This window comes from Pteropus vampyrus, unplaced genomic scaffold, assembly GCF_000151845.1.
Source record: "Pteropus vampyrus isolate Shadow unplaced genomic scaffold, Pvam_2.0 Scaffold85, whole genome shotgun sequence".
NCBI classification, from domain to species: Eukaryota; Metazoa; Chordata; class Mammalia; order Chiroptera; family Pteropodidae; genus Pteropus; species Pteropus vampyrus.
Window position 1 is genome coordinate 4320508 of NW_011888866.1, and position 11802 is coordinate 4332309.

The window sequence follows — 11802 nt, forward strand, 5'->3', positions numbered from 1 at the left end:
TTTTTTATGTACATGCATGGTATATATAACCTGGTTAATTCTCTAATGAATGGGTGGAAGGCGCTAGTGTAAATTAATTGCAGTTTTGTAAGTCAAGAGACCTAAAGATTCTGCGGTTAGTAGGTTGGATTCCTCCTTCCCCTTTCCTGAGAATATGCATTTCTTGAGAGGAAAAGGAAATCTTTTCTATACTCCCTATCCTGAGTTTTGCTTACTCAAAAAAAAATGTATAGAACAGGAGAGTATGTGCATGTTAACTGTTGCACTGCAGTAAGGCAAGGCAATGATACAGTGATGCAGTGGGTTTTAGGCCTCTTCCAAGCACTGCATTAATGTAACATCTGCTCCACCCAGGCTTTGCCATCCCATGAATTAGTCATTGTTGTCCCTGCCTGCGTACTTATGCACATAAAGCTACATCTGGTTGGATTTGTTATCACCTATCATAACCTTGCCTGTCCTCTATGAAACTAATAATGCATTTTTTAGTATATTGGGTATAATACATTATAGAAATCTCTTGAGATTTAAAGATAAATAAGTTTGGTTTCTGCCTTAAGGGTATTTCCTAATCTAGTTGGGGAGATAGATGTGCACAATTAGCTATAATATACAGAGCAGAACATTCAAGTGGCACAATAGTGCATATGAGTAAGAAAAGGGGATGCTTGGAAGTAAGAAACTCATGGTAGAAATGACTTTTAAGCTGTGTTTGAAAGACAAGTAAAATATATAAACAAAAAGGAAGCAGAGCATTAGAATACGAGGGAAATCATGAAACATTTTGGTTTTAGGAAATAGCAAATATGCTTATAACAAGCATAGGGGTAAAAGATGATAAATGGGAGATGAAAGGTAAGTTAGAGCTTGATAGTGGGAGATATTATCTTTTTCCCAGATAGTTTGATTTGATTTTGAAAGCGATGAGATATTGAAGGCTTTTTGAGCATGATAGCATCAATTTTAGGTAATTTACAATATAAAGGATTACTTATAGAGGAGAAAGACTTACAACAAGGAGGTATTAACTATACAAATAGGCAGACGAGAGATAGATTGGAATGCCATTTTAGAGTCAGCAGTGATCAGGGTTAATCCTACCCCAAAATTAATGTCTACCTCACTGAGTCACAACTTGGTAATAGACATTAGGTGTTGGGAATACAAAGATGAATTAAAGGTCATGGCATATGAACCAGTATGTGTGGAATTGTGAAGTGAGAGATATCAAAGACAGCTGAAGTTTTTAGCCTGAGTGTTGTCACTGACTTAAAATAGAGGAAAAATATGGATGGAGTGAAAAGACCGCTAGTTATGCTTTCAACCAAATGTCAGCAGTACAATTAAGGCAATGTCCTATAAAACCTATATACTGAAAATGTGGGTATGCAACTTAGCGGGGAGAATAGATAACAAGGTTAGGAGCCTACCTGTGGGCTGATCCACCAGAAAATTATAGCTAGCGTGTCTGGGACCAAGCTGGCCTTCCCCCCCACCCTACCCCCCTTTTCTTTCCCTCCTCTTCTCTTTGGTTTGGGACACAGGGATGGAGGTTTGGTTACATACCACGTTAGTTGAGCAAATAAATACATTGAGAATAATGGGAAAGGGGAAAGCAAGAATAAACCTTGTAGTATTGAATTGGAATTGGAAGTATCAGTGAACTTACGGTACTTAATATATACATAAAGATGGAGAAATATAGTTTCTGCGTATGTACATATGTATACATGTTTTCTAATTCTGCTGATAAGATCTAGAAACAATGATACTCTGTTAGCAGTAGCATACCTAGCACTCAGATCTTGGTTTCTAAGTCCCATTCTTCACTAAAAGAAATCAATGCTCCTTGGAGAAACTAATTCAAAGACTTGGGCAGGAAAAATATAAGATGAACCTGGAATATCATCTTTCACCAGAAAGAAGGTGCTCAAAGAATAATGGGTACATGTCAAAAGTACACAGGAGCTAGCTCGAAGGAGTTCCCAAGTCTGGGAAAATTAGAGCATCAAATAATGATAGTGGTGGATTGTGATTCTTTGAATAAAATAATCCACAAGCCCATAATGATATAAATGAATAAAAAGGGAATGAAAACATTCTTTAATAGAATACCAAACAATAAATCTAGAGGGAATGATGGAATTTTAAAAATCTCCAATCTGCAACCATTGTAGTAATAATTATTTAGCTGAAATCAGCAAAGGATGCTAAATGTAGTAGGTGAAAATTTGATGACAAATAGGAATATTTACATAGCTTTAATCTCGCTACAAGATATTTGTTATTAAGTATAACATTAGTTTACTTAGTGCTGAAGAACCCTAGCAGAATCTATTTTAACCAAGTGATTAAAGTTATTATCACCAGTAATGAGACAAATCAACACTATGTGTTTCTTGTGACCAAGAAGAGCACAGCATCACTTTTGTGGTGTATACCTGCCAAATACGCATAAGTCATAAAATAAGAGAAATCCAAATTGAGGCATTAGTCTGTAAAGTAATGGTCAGCAATCGTCAAAAATGTCAGGGTCATGAAAGACAAGGAAACTGTAGGACTGTTTCACTTAAAGACTAGCCATGTGACTCATGCTCCTGGTTTGGATCTTAGTCCAATAAAGACATTATTAGAACACTGAGCAAAACGTGAATGGAGTTTGTGGATTACATGATGGTAATGTATGGATATTAATTATCTAATTTTGATGTGGCTGTATTAGAGGTGCCCTGTACTTAGGAAGTAAACAGCAATGGGAAACCATGTCAGCAACTTATTCTGAATTGGAGCAGTTAGAGAAATGTTAACAGAGTCTTGAGGAAAGGATGATATAGGAGCTTTTGTACTATTTCTGTGACTTAAGAAATTTGAGACTTTCAGAATGAAAACTTTGTAAAAAGGGGAGACAAACTGAGAAAAAGACTATTGGATTAAAAAATCAAGCATAAAGACAAAGATATTGAAATGAGGAGAAATCAGGGATTCCTGTTTTGAGGATCTAGAACATAAAACTTTCCTTAGAACTCAAACCCCCTAAAAGACCTTTGTCCTCTAAATTCCAACTGTACATATTATAATGCCATAAATTTTGAATCTCAGATGTTATTCTATATTACTCTCCTAAAAGTATGTTGTATGTGTCCATAAACAGATTGTAAACTTTTCACAGGCAATGGTTCTACCTTTATACAACTGTGTTTGTAACCCAAGACCAAGCCCAAGGCTAGGCAGCTTTCAGATGCTCCATCAACATGTATTGTGCTGATTCCTCAGCACTCCCCATACACCAGCATGTAGCTGTCTCCACCTCAATCTCAGACCTCCCTGCTCAAAAGGGCAAGTCTGTGGGCAGCTGTGAGCCCTGCACAAGAAAAGAAATTTTTAAAACTTGTGTTTATTAAAGGCAATACCAGTCACCCCTCTAGAATGAATAAAGCTCCATGTTTTGGATACATTTCACAATACTGTCTAACTCATTTAACGTTACTCTATCTCATTTAAAAATAACACAAGAAATACAAATTCAGGTTAGATTTAACAATTTAGGAGACATCATAGTTCAAAACCTCTTTTAAGACATTCTACCGGGCAGCAAAAACTTGTCTGACGGGTCTATGAATCTTTCTGGAGCAGCAAAAAGCAAACAAACAACCTTACCAAAGGAAGTGTCCAATCACTGGCATGCTGAAAAGAAGCCCATTCTTTTACACAACTCTGCAGGTGATGTTCTCCAACGCCAGGTAAACACAAGTCATCCGTGGTTTTGCAAGCTGGTAGTTGAACAAACCTCTACCCAATTTAGGCTCCTGGACTGAACTGTAAGTTTTTTTTTCATTTTAGCCTCTTAGATAGGATGCCAAATAAATAAATAGGGTGTTATGTCTAGGAACAGTCTTACTGCATAATCCTCCTGAGACAATATTTAAATCTGCTTCTAAAGTTTTCAACTGAAAATGAGAAATGAATCCAAATAAATGATCAAGTAGTTAACAATCTCCGTTTAATTGAATGAGAAAGTGAACATTTCTATACAACTAAGAAGTAGAATGTATTTTATTTTTTATTTACTTTTTATTTTTTAGATGAGGCAACCCTTGGTTGCCCTCACAGATTGCAAGGACCTTGTCAGCTTACAATCCCTTATTTTTTTATTTTTTACGCCTACAGCATGTGGTCTTCCTAGGTATTCTCCCATCCAAGTACGAACCAGGTCCGACCCTGCTAGCTTCCGAGATTGGACAGGATTGGGCTTGTTCAGGGTAGCATGGCTGTAGACTTGTGCTTTATTTTAAAATATTTAGTCATGAGTCCCACCAAAATGCAAACAGTTTTACTAATATGAAAAATACTTGAATACATTTTGCAAGTATAATGTCTGCCCTCTACCCCACTAAAAGTGATGCAAATTTTAGTTTCCCAAGTGCCACAATAGGCAGCTGGAAATAGTCTGCCCAGTTTCAATATGCAGTCTCATAGAATTGCACAATGAGTCCTTCTGAGTTCAGGAAGAGGGTGAGGGAAACTGAAATCACAGTGCATTAGGCTTCAGTATCTCCATATATATGTTGCTTGTTGGAAGGCTAATAAAGTGGTAGGCCAGTCCCTAATTCAGTTTGGCTTTTTTTAATGCTACAGTCTAGTGCCTGAAAACTTTTTAGGAGCAAGGACTATGTAACTTAGTAAATGCCTAAGGCAAAAATGTCATTTTGCATACAAGGAAGTGCTGAATTTGCTGTCAGCCAACCCTTCTGCCTCCCAGGAGCCCATGCTAGAGTTAATTCATACCCAGCAGTTGGGGAAGTCTTCAGAATTTTAAGACTGTCAGCTGCAACTTTGAGAGAAGTATGAGAAGTTGAGTCTTAGAAAGAGCCAGCCCAGAGATGGAGTTTGTTGGAAGAGGCATTGGGAGTAGAAGAGAAGGGTGAGCATTATGTTAGAGTCTCAACTCCACGATTTGCTAAGGCCATAGCTCTCTCCCCACTTTGAGCCTCAGTATTTTCATCTGTAAAATCCAGATAGTTATGCCTTCCCAGCATATTCTGCAGGCTCTAGTGGCCTTCCAATAAATAATGGATACAAAAGTTCTTTTTAAACTGCAACTCATTGAAGAAATGTGAAGCATTGTCAGATTAAATCAATCATAGATGTCATTTGAGCTAAAACTCAAAAGTTTTGAGTTTGTCAGACTGGAAAAAAAGATTCAAGCAGAGGGACAGAATATGATGGATGTTCCAGAGGTACAAGCATGCATAGTGTGTTGGAATAGCAGGTCATCCAGGGAGGCTAAGACCTGGACTGGGTACTTATGGTGAAGAGACCAAAAGGAACCTAAGAAAATGCTGGGGAGAAATTGTCAATAAAAAGTCCTGGGTGCTTTATTTGAGACTAGGGAAGTTATTTTGAGATAGGGAGTAATCAGAAAAATTGTAATAGAGGTGGGGACCATGGTTAAACTTATGGAAAGCATGGCTATAACATGTAGGTTAGGTTGGGGGACAGATGATAACTAGGTAAGTCTGAGGGCAGGGAGATTGGGGAGGATATTTTTCAATCTAAAAGGAAGGTTCTAGTGATCAGTCTTACTTGGCAACCTATCACCTTGTTTCTGCATTACCAAATATGCCTGCCACATTGGTGAGAATGTGGTTAAGACAATGAGATCTTAAATCTACTGGAACTGGACAAGTCAGAAATAGGGTGGTAAGTGTTGCAGACCTTCCCATAAGTTGGGTCAGATGCCTCCTTTTACAGCCCAGAGCTAAATAGAGTAAGAGAATCTTTGCAAAAATTATTCTTTAGGGAATTAAACTCCAATTACATTATTTGGAAGTAGACTCAATCTGGGGAAAAAAGCTTGGTATCCTCCCAAGAAAGTCACTTATAAAAGGATTGTTAACTCTAAATGTTACTTTTACCTAATTGGTCTCTCTCCTAACCTTTTAAAATTTGGACTGAGATGTAGGAAAGAAAAAGAAAATGAGCCAAGCAGCTGAGCCCAGATGCCCCAACTGAAACCCATTGCCTACCTTTGAGGCGCTTGAGGGTCCGAATAAGTCATGCCATGAGCTCCTCCCAGAAGGTTTGTCTGATAGTTATGTTAATGTTTAAATGTTTAAAATGGACACTACAGCTTTGAAAGAGAAAATTTGGCTTAAGCAGTTAAAACTAAATAGTAACACAGAGACAAGCACTGCCAGCCATATGGGTCTCAGCCATGCCCCTGTTCCTTTTCAGTTTGATATCATAGGTATGATTGCTTCATGTATTTTTTTTTTAACAGTACAAGGCAGGTAATTTTTACTATATACGTAACTTATTAGCAGATTAATTTGTTAAAAGACTAACAGAAGCATTGTTAACAATTCTGAGAATGATTTTAGTTTATGAAGGAAGAGTAACTACAGATCCAGGAGAGTGGTCAACCGTTGTGAGGACTGGCTGGCTCGGGACCGACAACACAGCATCTATTACCTTGTGCCTTCTTTTCCTCTTCAGCTGTCTGGGGTCATGTCTAAGGTTGTTCCAGCTATCTAGAATGCCCACAAGAATGGCACTGGCTCCGGAAAAGGAAAGGGACGATGGTGTTAACTGAATACATTTTGATGGAAACCTACAGGAGGCTGATGCCATTTACTGGAAGCTGCAACAGACTTGGCCATGAGAGTATTGGTTTCTGAGACTTTTTTTGGTGCAATAACTACCTCACTGTGGTAGTTACTACTGAAGGTATGTTATTACTGAAGATTCCATTTCAGTCCACTCTATTTTGGGATATTTTCACCAAAAAAAAAAAAAATTAATTACTTTTAAGTAGCGTTACACGATTTTGAATGTTTAGTTTGTCAGGAACTCTGAACGCTCTATTGGACTGATAGATATCCACTTCAGACCTCATATCAGAAGGATCAAGTTTCCTTAAAACTAGGAAATAGATACTAGTGAGTCCATCGAACGAAGTAATTAAATGAGGGTCTGATCATGGCTTCATGCATTTCTAACCCTAGTTAGCAGTATCCTCTCCTCCGACTATCCTTAATCTTCTTAGTCATGAGCCTGGGCTCAGAATGACCTCTAGATGTTCCTCAAAGCCCCTCTCAAGTAACCAGAATTTGCCTTAGGCTCTGAGGGTAATACTTAAGTAGGGGAGTTCCAAAAATATTTTTACAATTTTCATAATGGTAGATTTAAATAAATACATACCTTCTTCAGTGGTTTGTTTAAAAATTAACACCCACACCTCTTTATATTGGCATTCCCTCTGGATATTGAATACGTTAATATATGTTACATTTCCTCTTTCTTAGTTACACAATGACTTCAAATGGCTATGAGTAACTGTGAATGTACTGCCCAAGATGGAATGTTTTAACTTCCTTTCTCTAGTGGTTAACTGTCCCTGACCAATTTGTGGCTCTCTTATTGGTCTCCTCTAGTCCTTTGATTTCATTTCTGATACATTCCTCATAATTACTTATTTACTTTCACTAGATCTCATGGTCAGTGTTACCATTTTTTTTTAGAATTATGAATCTGCTATACAGTCCTGCCCTAGTGCCTGGGGTATAGTGAGTACTCAGTGTTCGTTAAATTGAATTTGTCTTGCGAGTTCCTTGATTTTTATAGTTGGATAGATACTGGCAGCTTTTTCAGGGATATGGGTGATCAAAACCAGCTAGGCTGCCATCTGCACTATAATGAATGAGCATTTTACCAATTTCATAAAAAAAAAATATTTGTAAAATACTTGATAAATAAAAAAGTTAATGTAATTGATAATTAAACAGGAAAGATAGACACCAGATATAGGGAGACCTTTTAGAAAATATTCCTGAGTTAGTTAGGAGTATTATGATTTATATTTTTCTGTTTTTTCACAATCTTAACAGTTTTTCTTAGGTTCCTTCCTTTGAGCTCCGACATAACCTGCATACTAGAGTCGTGTTTTTTTTTTTTTTTTTTACCCCACCCAAGTTGCTATAGCTGATGAATCATAGAAACCACAGAGGGAAAAGACCAGTGAAATCATCTGGCTTGTCTCCAAATTAGGGAGTGGAATGTTGGGATTTGGGGAAGACTAACCTTTCATTTGGAAAGAGAGAAAAAAACAAAAAACTGCAACTAGAGTTGATTAGAGCAGTTCACTCATTTGCTTGCCTTTTGCTTCTAGCACAATCCTGAAATCCACCCTATTGAAAGTAATCAGGAATTCTTATCAAGCACCCCTGGAAAATTAGATACTGGTGTTAAGGAGTTGAACTAAAAAAAAATTCTACCTCCTGAGTATGAAGTTGGATTATGAATCTTTCAGTGGTTGTTTTAACTGAGTTTTATAGACTCTAAGACTGTTTCAGAAAGGCCTTACAATTTAAAAGCTTAGCAAGCACCTTACAGCTAATCAGAGCTAAATTGTCCAGTTCCCAGAAGTGGAAACTAAGATGGAGATGTTAAGAGATTATAGGTGTGCCTAGGTCATGAGTACCTGTCAATCCATTTCTCTCTGTCACAATTGCACAGTATCCTTCCTCCCAATAATCCTCCAATGCTCCTTATTCTTCTTCTCTATTGCTTTCTTCTTCGAAGAAATGGCAAAGACGATTTAGCATCCCTGTACATTTCATGTCAAACAAGCCTGGCCCCCAGGCATCATGTGTCCTTGGGCGGCAGAGGCAAGGACACTGCAGCCCCACCTGCAGCCTCTCCATCATTCTCCTTGCTTCCTTCCTACTTGCTTCTGTATTATTCCAGCTGCAGAACCTAGGCTTTATCTCCTGTTCAGACTCTGCTTTTGTCCTTTGGACTTTTAAACAAAGCATGGTGTCCTTGGCTCCTACCTTGGTACCTAGCTTAGTTCTACCCCAGCCTCTGATATCCTGTCACATCTTCCCTACACCAACTCTGGCCTCTAGGGTTACAAAACCAGCTCCATCTGCTTGCTCTTTGCCAATGTCTCCTTACAGAGTGAGGAGGGATGATTGTACCATATGGATAATGAGAGCATCTACATACTTGTGTCCCCAGTGTAAATCCTCTTATCTAGTTACCTGAGTATGTTATCACAGACTTACATTATTAGAAATCTAAATTCCTTTGCAACATCAAAGATATTCAGTGGTTGCCTGTTTTTTGTTTTTTGTTTTTTAATTTGGATAATATTCTCCACAGCCTCACAGCCTCATTTTACTGTAAAGTGATGTTTCTCAGTTACAACTATACATTTGAGTAATCTAAAAACCATGCTGAGGTCCCATTGATCCAGAGAGTCTGAATTAAAGTAACCACTTTATATGGATGTATTCGCTTACACAAAGTATACTCTCCCAATTTGGACAAAACAGGAATGCAGAGACAGAAGATCAGTTCTATTTGATAAAAATGATTAATTGATCTACTCGTTGAGTTATAATTTAGTAATTGAAAGTACTTCCCTTTAGCAATCCTGTTGGGCTTGTTTTCATGAATAGACAAAACCTGTTCATGTTTAATAACATCCATGTGCATATATATGATTAATGTTTCTAGATCTATTATGTTTGTATATTAAGGACTGAGTTTTAGAGCTAAAAGAGAACTTGAAGGTTTTCTGGTCAAAACCCCTCATTTTCCAGATAAGAAACAGACCCAAAGAGCCGCGGTGATTTGTCCAAGTATACTCAGTTAGGATAGGTAGGAGCTAGGACCAGAACCCTTGCCTCCTGAGATCTATGCTGATTAGCACAGGCAGCAATAGAGTATCACCCAACAAAATCTGATATCTAAAGATGATGAGCCTGTTACAGGCTCATACTGGGTGAAGTACTAGGGTTGCAAGGATGAGCAGGAAGCCCTCAGTCTAATGATACAGCCTGACATATAAACAATCGTAGTACCGTGAGATAAAGCTATAATACAAATAAGACAAAAGTTATTTGAGTAAAGAAGCCTACTCTACCGATCCCATAAACCTCATGCAACAAGTTATTAATTTGTTTACCACAGCTTTCCTTTCATACATTACATGAATTATGTGAGATTTGGCCCAACCTAAGTTGTATTATCGTAGGTTATTAGCAGAATCAAAATCAAATGAAATTTTACTGTATTGAATGTTTTCTTTGTGGCAGAGGGTGCTGTGATATATAATTTTCCCCTATCATTTCTTTTATTGTTTTCTCAAATATATATGAAAATACCATTAAGAAAATTCAAATTTCTCCCAAAGCCTGGCATGGGCTGTCATAATCTTAATGTGTATGAAGGAAGTCCTTTGTATACTAGCTATATATTTTTTTCTTCCTTTTTTCAACTATTTAAAATTATAGTAGTAATATTTATTCATTGTTAACAAAAATCTAAAAAAGAAGTGTACATAATACAAAATGAGCATTCTCCTTTATGCATACACACTTATCTTCTTCTTTCCTCAAAGTAATCAATCTCAGTTTGGTGTATATCCTTCCATAAATTTACATATGTGTGTATATACATTTACATACCTACACACATATGTAAATGTATATACACATAAATGTTAATATAAATAGAATCAATTTGTTTACTTGACTTCTTTTTTTATTCAGCCAACATAAGGTCTTCAAAGTTTTAAAATAGTCAAGACACTCAAAATGTATCTAGTGGACATTTAATAAAGATGAAAACATTCAAAGTACAGCTATTTTTGTATAGGTATTTTCATACTACACATATTTTATGAAAAATACTGTCCTATTTTGAGCAAACTTATAACTAAGAACAGTATCTTTTATTACAGAATTAGGATTTTTCCATTGATAACAGATACTTAGCACTTAAGTATTTGTACATATTTTGTGCAACATTATGTGTGGAAAATGCTGCCTGAATTAACAGTAGAGGCTGGTAGAGTTTGAAATAATTTATCCTCTGACTTACCAAACCATAAAAATTCAATAAAATATGCTGAGGTAAGAACTAAGATGCTGATAGCTCAGAAAGCATCCCAATATCCCAGCGAGTTAATAAAGAATGATCATGATGGGGTGGGCATTTTTAGCCAAATCCATTTTCATAATGTTTTATATATTAGTATTGCAATTTACTATGCCAACAAGACAGTCTTACACTCGTGTTCTGCTTGTTCTTCCATTTAACATCATATTTTTGAAATCTGTTCATGTCAGAACATACTGATCTTCAGCAGCTTCAGTCTATAGTACAAATTTTCCATAATTAATTTAATTTTGCCTCACTGGTGAGCACTTAGGGTATTTAAACCTTAAAATGCTTCAATAAAAATCCTTATACACATACTGCTGTAGTCATGTGTGATACTCTTTTCAGGATGGCTTTCTAGAAGCAAAATCACTGAGTCGAAGGGTATAGACATTTTAAATATGAAGAGATACTGCTAAATTGCCTTCCCACCAACAACATATGAGAATTCCCATTTCACCCATTTCCAACCACACTGGATACTGTCAACCTTTTAATTGTTGTAAGGCGACTGTAAGTATGAATAAAGGCAAGGTAATTCATTTATGGAGAGAAATCCAATAGTAGCAGGCACTGGGTAAGACAATGTCAGCACAATAGAAAACGATCAAATGCTTCTTAAGAAGTTCCTGCCTACTTACAAAGACCTAACAGATTAGAGCCAAATATATCTGAAGGGCTTGGGGAAAGGCTTTCCTTTTGAAGGATGAAGCAAAGTTCACCATTGAGGAAAACAAGAAAAGCATTCCAGGCAGGTAAACAGCGTGGAGAAAGGCATGGGAGTGTGAATGAATGTGCTTGGCAGTGGTACATGGTGAGAGTGAAGTGGACAGATGTGGGAAATAAGGCTGTCAG